We start from the raw sequence: 18,368 nt of genomic DNA, 5'->3' as shown, positions 1-18,368 counted from the left end.
CCCTCTCTCTCTCCGTTTCTCTCTCTTCTTTCAACGAACAGGAACGTGGTGGTGTGCCAGCAAAGCTGCCAGACCAGAGCAGAGGTGGTGCATTTCTCTGCGCTGCGCTTTCGATCGACCCGTTGCCAGCAGAGCTTCTCTCCCACCCTCTTTCACCCTTTCATCTATCTTTATCCAACCTTCTGTTTCGTTACGTTCATATACCCTTTCCCTCTTTCCCATTCTTCCATCTTTCTCCTCTCGTGCATTTCCCTCTTCCGTCCTCCTTCCGTTCTCAACGCCGTTTCTTTCCCTCTTGATCGAACACGCTCTCGTTATACCCCTTTCAACCCCTCCGCATCCAACGTGCAACCGTGTTTCTTCTTGTCTTTCTTGGATTCTACCCGCTGTCGTCGGTTACTGTCTCTGTTCGTCGATGCATACAACGACGGAGTGCATGCGCCGATCGCTCGTCCCGAGTTTAATTCTTTCGCCAACTTCTCGCCAACGTCTCAAGACGCTTTTTTTTTCCCACCCCGAGGTAAGATGAAAAGGGAATATGTAGGTGATGGGAGTGTTTTAGATTAAGGGGTTACGGTGTTTCGGGGGGTAGCAAGCGAGTTTCGTTGGGTGTGATCAGGGGTTGAAGGGATAGGAATTCGAACCGATTTCGTAAGACGCTGGTTTCAGCGGCTGCGGTTTATGTAACGCGTCGCAATCGATAGGGGGTTGAAGGTGGGCGAATGATCTAAGAACAGTAGTTTTTTACCCTCTTGCATACGCTCGAGTGCGTGGGAAGCGAAAAGAAGTTGTAGAAAATTCTTCTATTGAAATTTTATCATCTATTGGGCGATGAAACTTCGTCGATAAATTTGTCATCTTTCCCCTTTGCCTTTCTATCAGTAGATTTACGTGAATATAGTCGGGAAATAATTAAGTAGTCTAATGATCGAAGGACAGTTTCTTCTGGTCTGGTAAATTTTCAAGCCAGACGGGGGTCGCGTCTACAAAAATCCTGCGCTGTTTTTCTCCCCGTCCTTGTTTACACCTCCTTTGAGTATGTGCTTTTTCCACGGTGCGTCCCTCTCACACGATTCTCTCTTCGTCCGTTGTCCTCTCGCAACCCCTTCACGGGAACGTGCATTTAACCCCAACGCCACCCTTTACCTACACTACCACCCTCCTCTTTTCCCATTCACGGCTCGCTGCATACACCGATCACGTACCGAGCGCATGAATGTAAACCGGCCCAAATCGATCCAGACTGGTCTACAATCTAAAGCCTTAATGATTTTCTTTCTTTCATTATTTATATTTGCCTTCCATTCCTGTCTACCTGAACACTTTCAAAACAACTTTGTTGTTTTTTCAATTTCATGTATAATAATTATAAATAATTAATAGTTCGACAGATTGTGTCACAGATTCACGAGTTTGATATGTAAATTCTCACGTTGGCATTCTTTAATTAATCTCCATTTACCGTATCTCCGAAACTTAAGTGTTTAACGTTTTGACAGACGCCAGCTATAGCTGGAATTCGTATGGCTCCGAGTCATGGTCACTCGAGATCGGTAACCCCGTTCGTTTTAGCTAAACGAGCGGTTTCGTTTTTTTCTTTTTTTTTTTTTTTCTCATCATCGCAACAAGCTAGCTCGAAAGACCATCGACACCTCGTAACAGAAGTGTACACGGGTCGTCGAACTCGCTTGGATCCTAATCCTGAAGACCGGTCTCGATTCCATCTGCAAGGTTACGTGAACGAAATCTGCCACGGTACAAAAGACTGATTCTCACCGTGAGATAATATACCATCGTTCCCTTCCTTCGTTGACGATCGTTCACCGTGAACATAGTTTCTACATTATTACCGCGAAACGCGCGCATTTAAATTGTTTAAACGAATCTTATCGAAACGAACTAAATAATTAATTCGAAGGTTGTGCCAGAACGAGGCTGTATGGAAATCGTCTACAACGTACTCAATGACCCAGGAAAAGTATTTACTGCGGGCCATTGCAGTGTATCGATTCGTAATAATTCACTTGGCGATGTTCCTGAAATTAATAGAATATCATGCCAACTGTGATTTATTCGTAATTCGGTAGAAATACCTCTCTGCCGATGGAATTAAATGTACGGTGATAATAGAGGCTTTATCTGTATTTTCTTTGTTCCTCGCGGTCGTTGTCGCGTTTCCGACCCTACCCCTTCTTTTTCATTGGAATAAAATATAATTCTGCTTTAATCCTGCCATGCGTGCGAAATTTAACGGCAGACTGCCTTTAATCCGATCGTGTGATCAGTGCTATCGCTGCTTTCCACGGAAATTCGAAAATAATTAAATTCGTTCATTTGTGCGGAGAAACATTTTTTTCTTTCTTCAATTTGTCAAAATAATAAATTCCTCCAATTAGCCGTTTGACGCGTATCGATGAGATTTATTCGTCATCGAAGCTCGGTTTTGCAACGGGCCCCCCCTACCTCTGAGAATGACTACTCGAAGAGGTATGTGGGCGAGGACAATGACCTGGCGATGAATTCGTGCGACGAAATTTCGTTGGAGTCAAGAGCGTAGTTATGGCTCATCCGAAATTTCACTTTTTCCAGGGACATAATCAAGAGTCACCTTGCGAATTTCCACGGGGCCAGATCTCCTAGCGAAAGAAGTTTCCGCGTGAATCGCCGACGACTACTAACCCAGATACGTTGCCGGGTCGTCGATCTTTTCCCTCCTCGGAGGAACGACTGTACCAGATATATTAATTTCCTTCGGTTCGAACCGCTTCTCTCGGGAATCGTCGTCGGAGAAGATCTCGCACGATTTCCGAATACTTGCCCCTTGTTTTTTGTTCTGAATTTGATCGACTGCAAGACACCGTTCTTCTTTCTTTTCGCGTACCGATTTATCTTTTTAACGATATCAAGTTGGAAAGAAACATTCGTCCCTAGGATGCACCGTTACTCTATCGACCGATGTCGTTAGGTACATACCTTTCAGCCTCGATCGAAAGGGAAATTAAAGGTTCTCTCCGGTGGCTTTGTCCTCGTAAAATCGAACGTCGGGAAGTTCGTTGCGTTCTCTCGTCAAGTTTCTAATCGGCCACGAATAGAGGACCGAATGTGAACCGGAAATGCCGTTTTCCATGGAGTCCGTTCGGAATCGAAGCGTTCCATGGTGCAAGCTACCTTTAACTCTCGCAGCCATACTCGTAACTGTTACTTTAGAGAGAATAACGGGCCATACGAGTCCGTGCGTGTACACGCAATCGGTGTGATAAACACGCACCGCTTTCCAAGAATAACGGACAGAAATTTGTCTAGAACGTAACCTTCTCTTTTGCTGTTTACAAAATTCAAATTCACCTGGGAGAACAAACAAGTTCGATAGAAATTCTTCAAATTCCATTAGGCGTTCCTTGTGTACTTTGTAAGATAATATTTCGAACAGTTTGAAGGTAGAAAACGTTCCAAGTCGAATCAAACATTCGTTTCGTGTTCTCGATAGTTAAGAAAGGTCTGGACGTTTGTAAGAAGGTCGATGCTTTCCGGAGTCGATGGGGGGGTCGATGACCCTTAAGGCTTTCAACCGGGACATGTTGCGTTTAAGCTTTTTGTAGAAAGTGCTGTTACTCCACTGATTTTGGAGTGAACTTTATTTCCATCTCGAGTTGTTCCTCTTCGCAATTTTAAAAAATACATTTCAAATCGTATGCGAAAATAATTGATCCGTCAAGAATTGATTAGAAGATGGTTTGATTTAACGCGAAAATCAAAGTCCCGTTTCCGGCGCGACTTTAAAAGGCCGACGTACTCTCGGCTGGTAGCAAAATGTAAACCGGAAAAGCAACGAGCAAGTGAATTAGCGAAGTGAGTTCGCGATCGCCCTCCTCCTCCTCCTCCTTTCTACGTTCGCCTCGGTTCGTCCTTCTTTCTCCTCGTTCACTGCCACCTTCCATTCTCTCTCGCCACGGATCTGAAAGAAGGTCTCTGCCGGTCGTTGTCCCACTTGGAGGTCTACTTGGACTTGGACTTGGACCACACCATAGGCATGGTGCGCTGAGTAACGAGGTTCCGATACCACCATAGGGGAGGACCTCTCCTCCTCCTCCTCTCTCACTCACTCTGTTCCCCTTTTACGCTTATATTCTCTATACGCAACACGTACGTTCTTTCACAGACAGGGACGGAACTTGGGGGACAATGTTCGTTAAGGTGAACGAACTTTTAACGCATCGTGCTCTTAGGTATGCGCGAAAATCTTCCTAAACGAGCCATTATTCGTTTCCTCGTTCACGAGAATCGAGTTCTTTTTCTTTTCTTCCGTTTACTGGCACACTAGAAACACTTTACATTAACATACCAGTTTTTAACTGACGTTCATTAATACTTGTAGTATTTATTATAATTAAGTATTTGTTTTTACTATCTTGAAAGTGATATAATTTCAACGTCTGAGAATGAACAAGTTAATTCTAGTATCTTAATTATTATTTGACCGATTGAAATTAGTGAAAAAGAGCAGCTTTGCGTAACTTGGAAAATAAAAATAAAAGTTTGCAACTTGGGAAGGATCGATCCATCCGTCCCTGCATATCGCCACGTACCGACGTCGAAACCGAACCGCGTCACTCGCCTAACTGTACATAGGCTTGTGTATAACCAAGGTACCGTACAGGTACGACACGACCAAACGGTCGTAAAACCATGAATACGTGAACACACGTTTACACGTGGACCCACTATGCACGGGTCTATGCGTGTACACAGGTGCGTAAAAGCACCGTTGGACGGCCGACGAAGGCGCGGCCAAAAGTAAAACCGAATTCGTTTTCGGTAGGACTTCGACCGGCCGTGATTCCTCTTATCTTCCGCTACTTATCTCTTCATCCTTCACTTTTCCTCCGAGCATCGCCTCGCCTACTTTCCGTCTCTCCCTTTTCAACATTCTTCCCTTTCCTCTCCGGTACATACTTTTCATATATTCTTTTCTTTTCGCGTACCAGCAAGACTGATTTTTTCAAAGACGTATTCTCGTATTCCTCAAAAGAAATTTTAGCCAATTGATAATTTGGTTAACCGTACGAGTTAACATCGCACGTTCCGTAAAAGGTAACGCCGTCATCCCCGGGCTGTTATGTAATCGAAAGGCGAGAGACGAATCGAATCCTCAGGTCAGAGACATCGTCCTGGCTCTGTACTCGGGTTCAGGACCTCGGACCATCGGCGATTCGTTGAACCTTGAAGAGTTCATCGAGCGGATGTTACGTTGCGCCGATCGTGATTAACCGATCGAACTGGCCCTGAATTCTAAGAATCTTTTCATCTTCCCATCTTTTCATCTTGACAGGACAATGTTAGCGGAAAGATCGAACTGGTTCTTCGTTGTCGATGAAGTCACGATTCGTTCGTGACCGAAGTCAATCTTGTTTGCTATTCTAATCTTTGAAATTGCATATACCATCGGTCGTACCTTTTTTTAGATGCAAAGAGTTTCTAGCTTTATTGCTACAAAGGTGAACAGCCGATGAAATTTCAATTCGTAAAGGGAAATATTAGGTGGATGGGAAAAGTACAAGTGGAAGCGGACGGTATGTGGTCAGCCGTGATGGAAGGAACGCGTGGCGCTCGGCCGAAGGTAGAACACCGCGTTGTCCAAGTAGTTCGAATCGACGTCAGACCGTACGTGGCGAGCCGCTTTCAATGGGGACACGTGATCGGCAGACTACGGCAGTGGTGGAGGTCGACCGGCTGGCTCGCCGGTCTTCCATCTCTTTCAATTTCAAGCGGTCCCCGCCGTACGATTCTCTTCGACGATGGACCTCCTCCACCTCCTCTACGTACACGCCGTGGAGTCACGGACGACCGCTATATCATTTTCGCTACCGGCCTGCGCGCTCGCTCGGTTCACCGTTCTCGTCGGTTGTTGAACCCGACTCTCTTTGCGAGCTGCATAACCCATTTTGTAATAGCACACTTCGAGAGCCGGCGCACCGGTATCCTTCTTCGAAATCGACCATCAACCGTGCCGATTTCCGTGCATTTCTATCCGTTACCTGATTTTCAATGGTAACGTACTTCATTCGCAGTTTAATCGAGTACCATTTTTTTTTCTAACACCGATTGAATTAATTTGGATTTCCAATTTTTTTAATCTTTCAAATTTTTTATCATCATGGTTAGATGGTTTAGTTGGTTTAGTTGGTTTAGCGCACCGGTATCCTTCTTCGAAATCGACCATCAACCGTGCATTTCTATCCGTTACCTGATTTTCAATGGTAAAGTACTTCATTCGCTGTTTAATCGAGTAACATTTTTTTTCTAACACCGATTGAATTAATTTGGATTTCCAATTTTTTTAATCTTTCAAATTTTTTATCTTCGATTCTCTTTTTTTCATCATGGTTAGATGGTTTAGTTGTTAGAGCGGAGAATGAAATCGTCGAGATTTTCACGAGCACGAGTGAAATGAATTTGTACTAGGTCGCAGGTTTCCATTCTCGTCGGTTATTGAACTTGACTCTCTTCGCGCGCTGCATAACCCATTTTGTAATAGCACACTTCGAGTTCGCGTCTCCGCTTCCCCGATCGTGCTTTCCATTTGGTTTTCGATCGAAAAATCAACGAAACCGTCGATTCTTGCAGAAAGTATATACGCGGTTGATTTATCGCGAAATAAATGGTAGATTTTAATTTTTCTTCTAGGTCATTGTACTAAAATCTCATCGCGTCGTGCAACCCATTTTGTAATAACAGAAATCGCAACGGGACCCGCACCAGATCTATTACAAAATGGAGTGCATATCGGTGTTCTTGCTGTGAAAACAGTCATTCTTTGCCCGCATTTCAATGTACCTACCTTGCTTCCGATAGAAATATATTTTAAATAGAAGAAACATTTCCCATCGGGGAAATATTCCTTCATCGTAGATGATTCGAAAATTTAACCTTGGTTAAAAAAGCAAATGAATGAGCAATAAGTTTGCGCTCTGCGAACCGGAAAAGAAGGCTAGCACCGTTTCAAAAAATTTCCCCTCTGCATTCCTTGGCATCGGTTATTCTCTCCTTTGTCCACGTAACCTATTTCGCGGAAGCTAAACTACTCGATGAAGAACGTTCGTAAAGAAACGAGTTCTTCTTCTTCTATGTATGCAAAACGTAGAGTTTCGGTTGAAAAATTTGCACGTTTCAACCGGGATTACTATTAATAGCATTATTCAGAAGAGGAGGTTCTTGAATTTAAACATATTTAAATCTAGATCGTTTAAAAAGGTTAACGATGAAAAGTAAAAACGAAGGGTGGGTTTGATAATATATTCGAAAAATACCGTTGCAAAAAAAGGGGAAAGAGGAACAGGTGGAATTATTCCCTTCCGGATTTGAGAGACGAGACTGATAAGAAGTCCCCACGTAACAGGTGAATACTGTTCCGCGAGTATACGTGGTCGGAGAAATTGTCGTAGCCAGATAAGAGCGTTGGTTATTCGGGTATTGTGCTCGTGCTGCGTGGCGTAAGGCAGGTCAGGTATCTCCTATATCTCGTTCGGGCTTCTACTCTTCAACCCTTTCAGCCGTTCCCACGATCCACAATAAATTCATTAATTAGAAATTAATTAGCTTTGCGGGAAATTCGTATAAATGAAAAACGGTAATATATCAGATTGTACGATTTGAACTATAAAGGGTTGAAATACTTTTCGACACTTTTCGAAACGACGTTGGAAAGAATGCAGAGAAAAAATTTTCTTCCTGCAACATGCAAAGAGAAAGGATATAATCGCGATACGCTAAGAGAGAATTCTAGTCGGGTTCGTTCGACGGAACACGTAACGCGCGTTTGCGCTTCCGGTCGATACCTCCGGCCGATAAAGCGTTCCCTCGTAATCGTTGTGAAAGAGATTAAATAACGGAGTTTGTCCGTTTCCGCATTGAATAGCACGAACTTCAATGTCAATGCCAGTCGCCCTTTCACCTTATATAACGAACGACTACGCTCGTTCGCTTCAAACCCCCGCATATTACCGGCTTAATAACGTTTACATCGAAATGTAAACCAAATAACTTTTACTCGATGATTCGAAACTGCATCGAATATTTCTCTTACCGCGACGAAGAAAGGAGGATTCGAGAATAATTTAGACGAGTTTTGAATAGCGAATCTTGATTGCTTGTTGAAAGTCGTTCGCGGGTACTTGAGAAAATGGAAATTCTTCGAGGTATCTTTTCTAGGTAAGTGTACCTCCATCGGTTAGATAGTAAAACGCGTTTATTACCGCGGAGAGAGTATAAAGGATAAGCATAGGTACGAACACACGAAATTTATCCTCGATACGTAATTATACTCTCGACACTGTTAACTCTGAAAGGGTCTAAGAACCCATTGATAGTGTTCAGTACAAGAATTATTGAACGAACTCGAGAAATGTTCATACACCTTCCTATTTCAACAACTTCCTGCTTCGCTACCCTCTTTCGATTTTATCCATCAGCTGCCGCTACGAGATCACGCGACTACTTCTTCTTCTTCTTTTTACTTCCTTTCATCCCAAATGTAACCCTCGGTGTATTTATCGTACACGTTTACAAATTTAATTCAGATACAAGATTTTTAATACCCAATGCAAAAGTTCATCGAGCTGTAAATTAATAAAATATTGGGGAGAGGTAATTGATGGCCATGGTAGAGGAAAGTTAGGGAAGAAAATGGCGCGTTGATCGTACTCTAGAGTAGTTCGTCGCTGTCGACAGGTAGAGCCTTGCTATAGCGAAGGGAGGGAATCTCACGGCTGATGGCTGGCCGTGACTTTACTCAACTCAGCCGGCACTCGGGCCGGCGCAACGCGTCAATGTAGAACGGTCATTGACTCCTGGTGCTCGGCTCGCGAGCCTCCTATATACGTGCAACCTCGACTACTTCTTCCTCCTCTCTCTGTTGCCACCGGTGCTTCTGCGCGATACGGACACCCGGTACGTTTCCCTCTACTACTACTCGTGTCTCGTCGTTTCTCGTGATACTTTGCTCCTTTCCTTCGATCATCACCATCGGTTATTTCTCTTCCATTTACTCCTGGTTCGACGATGTTCGATAATGAAAATAATTCGTCCGATCTCCCGTTAAAGGGTTCCTACTACCGTCAATTCTCTATCGCGATAAAATTCCAAGCGACTTTTTGATTGCATTCCCATTCACAATGGTAGATCATCGTCTTTATCGATGTAGGACGTTTTCCAACGCCGAGCCACCTGGTACATGGATAACGTACCCCTTTAATAGCCGCCAAGTTGTGTACCCTAATCGCCCGAAGAAAGTTACGATAATTTTTTTTCTTTCTTCTCCTAAAAACGATAAAGGCCCTTCAGAGTATGTACGCGTTCCGCGTTAATGGCCGTTTCCTCGGGTGTACGAAACGTGTTTATTCGTCGACCTTGGAATCCTTGGAACCGGAGGAATTTTACGATATTTTTACGGAAGATTTACGCGACGGCGAACTTTATCGCGGCGAATACTCGGCGGGGAACAGGGCAAGTGAGAATGAGGAAGCGAGTATAATGGCGTTTATAGCGGGCCGCATCCACGAGGACTCGCGGAGCTCGCTTTTAACCGGTCCTACGCGGCTTCGCGATAATAACAACGACGCCGAACGATAAAAATAATGACTCGGATAATCGCGATAAGCTTGTCCGCTCGATAACGACACGACGGATAATTAATCGTACGCGGATCGGGGAAAAAAATAGGATCGCAGAGGCTGCGGCTCAAGTTGTCCCGCAAAAATAATTTCTTTCCATTTCAAAGGAAACACCGAGAGAGACTAGAAATTTTCTTTGGAGAGTTTGAAAAGACGTCGAGTAGCGTGACGGTGAAACGTGTCAAAGCGCGATAATTAATAAGAAGAGAGGAGGAGCGCGTGAAACGGGACACCGTGTATATACCGGACGGTCATCGTTACGGTAGCGCGTAATACTTTACGGTTCGGCGTATGTATTATCACGGAATCGCAGGACAAGCGCAATTTTTGCATGGAAAATGGCGGTACGGTACTTTCAGCCTCGCCGCTCGCCCGCGGCGAACGAATCTAGGCTAGGCCTACGAACGACACGGTCATCGACCACCCTTCATTCTTTCTTTTCTTTCCTTTCCTTTCCTTTCCATTCCTTTCCTTCTTCTTCATTTTATTTAAAGACGGAGAAAGCGACACTCATTCTATTTCCCGCTAATTAGATTATAAGATCAAAATAATCGGACCGTCCTCTTTCTTTCACTTTTTACTCCTTCTATCGATCTTCTTTACCAAAGTGACGTTTCTCGCGTCGATGCCGGGTCAATCGTGACCCAGACCTACTAAACGTACCCGGTAACGTTTCAACCAAGGGCTCAGAGAAATCCTTGGCTTTGTACAATTTTTTCCTCTCCTCTGATCGTTGTGTGGCATGAAACATTGTAAGAATCGAAGTGACTTGAATTCCATTTTACCAGTCATCCGTCAGAATGGTCGGGTACGAAGCGTAAACGACGCGTAGAGAATCGATTGCCGCGCCGCGTTACAGGATAAATGGTTTTCGATTTTGAGAATGGCACGCCGTGGGAGAGGATAATGACTGCTGCAGGTGCCTACTAATGTGACATAACGGTATCCGCAGACCCGCGGTTCTCGTAGACCGCGGTCATTGCAAACTCGCCGCTCTGTGTATGTAATCATTTTTCGAGGTGGGGGACGGGGGCGTTCGATTTATTGGAACGGTCGTTGCACTTTTCAAACGGGCCACTTGGTTGATGGGGTCGCGCTCGTTCCATCGTACGAGACGCGATCCAAGAAGCGATCGAAGAAGATGAAAATTGAGGTGACTGAACCGTTTTCCTTTCCCCCGGACACCAAACACGACACCGTCTCTCCGTTCCACCACTTTTACGCTGCCGCCCTTAATTCCCCTGTCTTCAATTTTTTCATTTCGTTTCTGATTAGAATACCGTTCGATACCGTTCTGATTAGAATAAACATTGAGCCGCAGTAGAGACGGTATAATGAAAAGGGTTGAAAATTTAGATCGTAGAGATAATCTGTGGAAAGATTGACTTTTTTCTTGAACGACCAAGAAGGGGGACCAACGGTGCACCGTTATGTCATATTAGGAAATACTCGCGTTTAACGGTGTTTTAGTCGATTCGATGTTTACCCTCTTCAAGATGAGCGAATCGTTTACCGATGCCTCGATAATGAACTCACGATCCCAAATTACAGCGCGCGATAATACGGTCGAATTTGCTTTAACCAGTTCATTCGCTTTAACCTGTTACTTCAAGAAGTCAACAGGTTCCATAGTCAAATGCAAAAGGAAAGGATAAACATTCGAATGAAATATTCGCGAGCGTTCTTGAATAATTCCGTTCTACCATCCAATTCCTTTTCACCGTTCTCGTTTTTCCAAGCTGTAAGTTTGGTCCCCGGTACCGTTAGGGACAAACGTCTGGAAGAATCGAGCGTGAAGAAACACTTTCTGTATTCGAAGTCTTCTTTTCTCTGACGTAACTCGGTTCACCAAAAGGGTATCTCGAGTGTTTGAACCAACAACATCTTCATGGTTACCTTTCTCGAGCTTACGTTTGCCAATTGCACATGGAATTTCCTTTACCCGTTCCCATCCGAGTATGTTTTTATTGTTATTTCATTAAATGTTCGTTATACACTGGAAGGATCGTGAAATAGATTCTTCGTCATCGGAATTCTTGTATCAAACTTTCCACGTAACAATTTTGCGCCGTTTACTATCGAAACTATGTCAGGTCACCGCGTGTTTTACGGAACTCTCCAGAAAATCAACTGCCCTCTTTTCAAACTATCCAACGAATATGCGTCAGCGTATCGTGATCAGTTTCTTAATTAAATAATTATTATTAACCGTGTTCGATGCAAGCGATAAAAGTATTATAAACTTCTTTCCTTTCGAAAGTGTTCTCTTACCGATATTCTGTAGGTATACTATAAAAAGTCTCGAGTAATTCCCTTGGGATTGAAAGGGTTGTCAACAGTGAAACGTGAAAGCGACGTTTACACGTGCAAAGAAGAAGAATAAGAAAAAATAGTAGAACAACACTGACCTTAGTCGTTTCCCTGGAAGCCGGCGAATCCTGGACACTAAACCCCACGATTAAAAACTGTCAAAGTTCACAAGTCAAAGTCACTGACATATCCCGCGATGCGGTCCATCATCGATCACTATCGTCTCTGACTAGATATCCTGACGCTGTTTCATCGGTTCAGCAAGGAAATGAAATTCCAACGAAGGAAAATCCCTATCGTTTCCCCCGGTGGATCACTGGATCCGTTCTTCCCTTCCGTGGCTGTGAAAAAGAATCTTCCAAACTGTCGAAGAATATCAATCTCTTCTTTTTCAACTCTGTTTCCGCACCGTTTTTTTTTTTTTTCCCGATCGATTCGTGTAACGCTGATGAACATACAGAGAACGCGATTATGACGCGCGGAAGGAGTTCTCCTCGCTCTTTGGCGAAGAGTACTGCCCTCGTCCTTGACGTACGGTCGTGTACACCGTGCGAAGCCGCGTGGTACGAACTGACGAGTAAACCCGGCTAAGGTGAGTCTAGGTGTCTCTTCTTGTGTGTACGAAGACAGTGTGTGGTGGTCCGCGTGTACGCACTAACGTAACCCACGTTATCGTGGACGTTGTCCGTGTGCCCGTCGCCTGGGAGAACTGGCGGTGAAGGGCGGCGAGGAAAGGCTGAAGAAGAAGAAGAAGAAGAGGAAGGCGCGCACCACCGCTCGACTCCGCGGCTCGACTACTCGATTCCTCCTTCCACTCAACTTCTCTCTATCTTATTTCCTCTTTCAAACCGGCTGATACTCTTCGGCTTTTACTTCTTCGTCCGTTTCACCGGGGACCAACGATGACGATCATTCTTTCTTCCTTTTTCACGATCCTTTCCTCGTTCTCTTCCTTTCTTCCTTCGGATTGCCGTGCAAGACGACGCACGGTGTGCACCCGGTCGCTACGTTTCGTTCCCTCGCATCGGAGTATTCCCCATCGACAGAAGCAACGGTACCTCGCTCCCACTCTCTTCGACACGGCTTCGGATACCTCTTCTGTATACACACCGCGCAACACTATACATTACAGCACACCTATGTATTCAGACGAATCAGTATTATTTGTATAGCCAAGTTAAATTCATTATTTTTTAACACCTCGACAGACCGGTGTCATATTTTCGCGATTCTGACTTTGACTTCTTTTTTGTATACTCGGTTGGGTACTAATTACAGGACAAACATCAGCAGTTTCGCAATCTCCTCTTTTGGTAATACGAAATTGACAGAGTCAAAGATCTTGACGATTTTTGTCAGGAGGATTGAATAATCCTTTGTGTTTCCCTTCTTTGACGATCTAACGAATGAAATCGAGAAAACAGTTTGTCCGGTACTGTACCACTTCTTCTTCTCCCTTTCTATATCCAGATTCCTTTCTTCGTTCAGTGTAAAGTTCCTTCTTCGTCTCTTTTTCTTTTCTTTCCTCTTCTTTTTTTCTTTCTTTTTGTTTCACTGACACTCGCGTTCTCTTTCCCTCTGTTTTTCTCGGCTCACGAGCATCGACTCGCCTTCCATCCCGTACTCGTACACGCGCGTACGCCTCGCTTCTTCCGTCATTCCCCTCCTTCTTCGCCGTCTCTTCCTTCTCTTCTGGTTACTGACCTCCGAAAATACAAGCCGAAGGACCGGCCCGTAGATCTTTCGAAGGTTCACCCCGCTCTTCTAGCCGGAGGTTTTCACTCGACAGGGGTCCGAAGGGGACATCTGTTCAAAGAAGAAGAAAAAACCCGGTGATTTTCTACTTGGTCGCCCTCCCATCGCGTCTTTTTGGAAAGTTCACTTTGTTCGAGAAAAAGTGAAATTTTCCAGATTTTCTTTGGTTTCAACGAAAGCTTTAGCTCGTTGAGAAGCAATACTTTCCACGTTTTCCTTTGCTATTAAGATTTTTCATTCGGAAAATCGAGACTGCGAGATAAATGGAATTAAAAAGAGTTGTAATTATATAATTTTGATCGTTCAGTCGTTTTTACAGGGCACTCTTCCGGGTTTCTTGTACCTGGTTACTGACCTTCGAGCTATCAACCGGCACTCGATTTCTTTTCGTCCTTCTTCGGCTTCGTTCTCAACGGACGAGAAACGACGACGGGGAATCTGGTGTCGATAACGATGGAAAAACTCCTTTCCATGCCATCGAGATAATTAATCAAGTTTTATCTTCCTCATCGATGTCTGCAAAGATATTATTTAAAGTTAATCCTAATCGAAGATAGTTGCGTTAGAATCGTAAAGAGTTAATTATCGAATTGCCTATTTGTATCTCTGTAAATATGGTAATTATCAAGTATCGAGAAAGAAAGAAAAATGGTAGAAGTTGTCGAGCGATCGAGCGTTCACGGTGAGTCGTCTTGCCGGGCGTTAAAGTCTCCGGCGCGTTTCCACCGAGAAATACGAGACCCTCGGACAGCCGTGTCGATTTATCGACCTTTAACGCGTTGCGTAAGAGCCGTTCGAAGCTGGCGAATAATACTGCTGCGTCGGTGTGTCCCCCTCGGTATAATCGTAAATTTGAAAGTCGATTGAAAGTAAAGTGTCACACTCCTACGTAAGAAAGAAAGAGAAAGAGAGGATAATCATGAATGAGTTATTTTCTTCCCGCACGATACCGATATTTTGACGATCCAAGATAATTTAATTAAAATATTACACCGCGCGACGTTGATTACTCTTAATTGAGAGCTTCGAGACGGACGCGATGGGAAGAGGAAATCGCGACGATAAGGTGGATAGGACGCGGCTTCTTTTACATAATATCGTTGAGACGATCCTTGGAATCGATCGAGCGTGTCGCGTTTAATTAAATATGTACTCCTCTTTGGTATATCCCATTTCTGTGGAAGAATGGTTTTTGAAAATTATTCAGGAAAAGGAGATTCATCTAGGATAGTGTTGGAAAGAGGAGAGCGATCGTCCGTACCCGTGCCGAGCGGGTAACCGGAACGGAACGGAACAGAACGGAGCGTTCGCGTTCGCGTTCGCGAGTGGTTACTGACCTCTAGCATAGAACACTCTTACGCTTGCACTACTTAGCTAGCTCTTGGTTACCGAGCTGCGTACCGAGGCAAACCATGATCACGCTAAATCGCCACTTTTCTCCGGTGTACCTTCTTCCTCGACGTTACCTTTACCTTCACCTTGCGCTTCTCGCTTACGTCGTTTCCGTCCGGTGAGACGACGCGTCCGCGCCGGAAGGCCAACGCCACGTTTTCGCGACTCAACCGGAAACGCATTCTACGATCTGTGTCATAGACAATTCATTTTTCTTTTCTCCTTTAAATAGAACCGTCTCGTTTATAAATGCGACGGGGTTAATAACTTGGGAACGTTTGAAAAGCAAAAGCAGAGAGGTAAGCGCGATCCGTTGATGGAAGTCAGTTTTCAAGGCGGACGTTCGACTTTCAAACGGAGCTGGAATTAAAATCACGTTCGGGGAATCGGGAGAAAAATCGTTCATTTCCCCCCTTCTGGTTGCCGATCGTGCGCTCGGCAAGCGCAAAGTATGACACGGCCGGCGAAAGATGTCCGCGGCGAGTTCGTTAACCCCTGAAAATACTCTCTTACATCGTGGTTGCGTGCACCGTGTACCGGGATGGGATGCACTAGTTTACTTCTTTTGCACCGCGTGGAGGTGGGTTTTGTCCCGACGCGACGCGACTTCATTCGCCGATTCTTCGCATTAGAAACTTTACCTACATCGACCGGATGCCGATCGTGAGATGTCTCGCTTCGCTTTTAGCTCGCCTTTTTTTCCACGGAATTCTTCATTCTTTTGGAATTGATACAAATGACTGCATCGCGAGACCGGTGGATTCAGAAGTCTCGATTACGAGAGTCGAATATTTCGAAGAATCGAATAAAACGAATACAATCGAACAACGATGTTCACTTTTTCTTTGCAACAATTTCCCGCTGGATTGTGTATCAGAACGAGGAACGAAATTCACGAAAGAAAGTATTCCTCTCGATTCCGTGCCGTTAGGTGGAAAAGCTACTTCACCTACATCGAGAAGACGCGACTCGCGACGCGTAATTACGGTCACAAGTCGTTGCTGTTCTCGAACGCGATAAGAATGGCCAACGATTATCATCGGCACCTTGAAGATTCCAAATTGACACGTGTCCTCGTCGTGAAACGGTTCAAGGAACTTCTATTTCAACAACTCTCGATCGAAAGCTTCTAACACGTTCCCATGGTACCAAGGTCCAACAACCTATGGGGTCCTTGAATGGTCAGTAGCTAGGTTTATCCTTGAAACATTCTCACACTTAACCATTCAATTTCATCACCGTGTCCTCGGTATAGAGGACCTTCTAACTCGACCTTGGTTACTAAAAATTCACTTGTAAAACGGTTCGCTGGCTCTTTCGCAATCGCGCCTCTTAGATTCATTAGTGGGCTCATAGAAATAGCAAACGGGTTCCGGTCACCTAACAGCGTTCAGCTGATCCTTGATCTTTCCGTCTACGTCAATAAAGTTAACCTTCAACCCACGAAAGGTCAAGGTCAACTCGCGAGACCGTTCTCCTCTTCCACGAAGGCTATCTCTTCGATTCGTACGTACGATTAGAAAAAGGGGACGAAAATGAATTCTGAAATCCAAGAACCAGGAGGCTTTTCTAGAACGACCAGTAGGTTCTAGAAACTGGATTAAGAAGGTAGCAGTTCGTTTTCATTTGGGCACAGAAATTCAAGCGGTACGTCCCTGATGGTCTCAACGTCTGGCTAGGCTAGGGAGAAGAGTACTGTTAGCTTTCGGGCGTCGAGTTGAAAGCAGAAACGAAGCAGAAGAAGAAGAAGAAGAAGTTTGAAAGGGAGGAGGCGTTGGTGGACGAGAGAAGGGAAGAAAGAGGGGACAGCAAAGTTGCGTGGAATCCTAGGGTGAGCCATAATGTAACACCGAGTCGGAAACATCGAGGTTCGTCCTCGGTTCGCTTCGAGTCCGTTCGCTTCGTGACCGCTCAGAAGTGAAGTGGCACACAATGCGTAAGAGTATTTTCAGGGGTCGACGACCGCTCTGCTTCCTCGAGGCTGTCCCTAGCGACGGCTTCGACCGCGAACGGTATCGCCGCGGCGCTTCGCTCTCGAGAAACCGCGAATCACGATGGAATTTTGCTGATTTTTTTCCTTCTTCTTTTTTCCCCCTTGTTTTTGCTACAACAGACGTATCGAGAGCGAGTGGATAGGATGTTCTCGAACGGATCTTTCAGATTGCTTTTGGATAGATATTTGATTACATTCGATCCACTTGGCAGGTAGTCAAGTTGAAGTACGATAACGGAAACGAGGATGCAGCTTGAAATTTCCGTGAATCGTGCGTATGCAATTCTGTTTTTCTTTCGTAACAGAATTGTTCCGCGAATAACGAAAGAGGTTTCAGCGTTGAATTAACTCACCGGTGGTTGACGTCCCGGGGCTCGTCGCGTCGGATTAGCTGGTAACCGTGTATTTCCGTTCTCCATTGACATCGATTCGTGGAGCCGTTTCCAGAAGCCTGTTCGTTTGCTCGACAAAAATTGCGGGGTTACGGTTCAGCGATTTTTTTCGCCGTTTTGGCGACCGGTTTATCACATTTTTAGCAACCGGTTCCTCTCGACCGACCGTTGGAATCGCATTACCGATTGTATGCAAAACACACGGATAAACGCGTACAAACAAACTTGCAATGCGGAAGTTTTTGCACCATGAAAAATTACGGATAGTATGAAAAAAAAAAAAAAACTAAGTCGCGTCTTCTTCCAGAAGGAGTTGAAAAATCAAGAATCCTCCGTTCGATTCTATCATCGAGACTATTTCTTGCCGTCGTCGGTTCAATGTTCGAGGTTAAAGTCTCGACCCTGAAACTTCTTCCAACTTGTCGAATTCGTAGCCTCGTGACTAAGCATCGATTTATCTCGCATCGATGTTCAGGTTATTGCTGTTTTGTAACCGGCTTACGATACTCGATCGGCAAACAGCTTCGCGTCGAACGCGCAGGAAACGCGTGGATACGTGACGCAAGATCTAAATCGTCGACAATGGCCGTGCAACGTGTGCCTTTAACACCTTTGCGTATCATCTACCAGTGCTATAACGGAAACACCGTGACCCACAAAAATAACCGCGAATCTCTTTTAACCCTTTCGCTACGAACGAGTCTATTCGAATTATTTTAAACGATTCTCATAAGCGGTCAGAAAATTCGAGAGGACTTTAATCCCTGCTCGAATGTACACACTTTCTCGCGGGGGCCAAGTGAATTCGGTGGTTCTCGGGAGAACCGAAATCAGCGATTACGTAACACCCGAGGTCCT

The 18,368-nt window shown here is 44.8% G+C and overlaps 1 protein-coding gene across 1 annotated transcript in view; it reads left to right on the top strand.

Moving 5' to 3' along the window:
* Window positions 1–18,368, top strand: part of LOC114871664 (protein FAM76A) — a 46,588-nt gene that overhangs the window by 22,700 nt on the left and 5,520 nt on the right. The gene's annotated exons all lie outside the window — the stretch shown is intronic.

Source organism: Osmia bicornis, chromosome 6, assembly GCF_907164935.1.
Source record: "Osmia bicornis bicornis chromosome 6, iOsmBic2.1, whole genome shotgun sequence".
NCBI lineage: Eukaryota > Metazoa > Arthropoda > Insecta > Hymenoptera > Megachilidae > Osmia > Osmia bicornis.
The sequence above is the reverse complement of the archived record's forward strand: the minus strand, read 5'-3'. Positions and strand labels throughout refer to the sequence as shown.